We start from the raw sequence: 1,250 nt of genomic DNA on the forward strand, positions 1-1,250 counted from the left end.
TGGATGGGAGAAAGGTCACGGGGTTCTGGGACACAGGCGCTGACGTGACGCCGGCCTGACCTGGGTGGTGGCACCGGGCCGGATGATGCCCAATTCCCACCTAACTGTAACAGGAATTGACAGGACCCCTTTCAAGGAGCCCATGGTGAGGGTGCACCTGAAATGGGGGGATAAGCAAGGCCCCAAGGAGGTGGGCGTGCACAGCCATTTGCCTGTGGATGTACTAATGGGGGGTGATCTGGAGAACTGGCCAGCTGAATGCCCTCGTGCCCTGGTCTTAACCTGTAGCCAAAGAAAACGAGGGGGGCTCTCCCCAGGTTCGAGGGTAGATACCCAGCCAAAGCCACAGAAGCCACAGGGGCCAACCTTGAGAGAAGGGGTTCTGGAGCCAGGCAGGGAAGGGGAAGTGGCTTCCACCCCTGCCCTGGCCAAAAAGTTTCAGGTAGAGCAGCAGAGAAACCCCTCCTTGAAGAAGATGAGGGAACTGGCCAGTCTCAGCCCAGCCTCACCGCTGGGGGAGGGCTGCAGGGAGAGACTCCTGTGGGAGAAGGGATTCCTGTACCGGGAATGGGTTCCCAGACGCAAAGCGGAGCCATGGAAGGTCCAGAGGCAACTGGTGGTTCCCCAAAAGTACTGGCGCAGGTTGCTGTACCTAGCCCATAATGTCCCGCTCGCAGGACACCAGGGGATCCACCGCACCAGGGGAAGGTTGTTCCAAAACTTTTTCTGGCCAGGGATCTTTGCGGCTGTTCGTCAATATTGCCTGTCCTGCGATCCCTGCCAGAAGATGGGGAAGACCCGGGACAAGGGGAAAGCCGCCCTGAGGCCACTGCCCATCATAGAGGAGCCTTTCCAGAAAGTGGCTATGGACATAGTGGGACCCTTCGGCAAGGCAATGCGTTCAGGGAAGAAATATATCTTGGTGGTGGTAGATTTTGCCACGCGATACCCAGAAGCTGTGGCCTTGACCTCTGTCGACGCTGACACCGTGGCGGATGCACTGTTGTCCATTTTCAGCAGAGTGGGGCTCCCCAGGGAGGTCCTCATGGATCAGGGGTCCAACTTCATGTCGGCCCTGCTGCAAAGCTTGTGGGACAAGTGTGGGGTCCGGCACACCTGGGCCACAGCCTACCACCCGCAGACCAATGGGCTGGTGGGGAGGTTCAATTGGACTCTGAAGCAGATGCTGAGAACCTTCATGAATCAATACCCCCATGACTGGGACAAGTACTTACCCCACCTGCTGTTTG

Source organism: Carettochelys insculpta, chromosome 30 (genome assembly GCF_033958435.1).
Source record: "Carettochelys insculpta isolate YL-2023 chromosome 30, ASM3395843v1, whole genome shotgun sequence".
Taxonomy (NCBI): Eukaryota; Metazoa; Chordata; order Testudines; family Carettochelyidae; genus Carettochelys; species Carettochelys insculpta.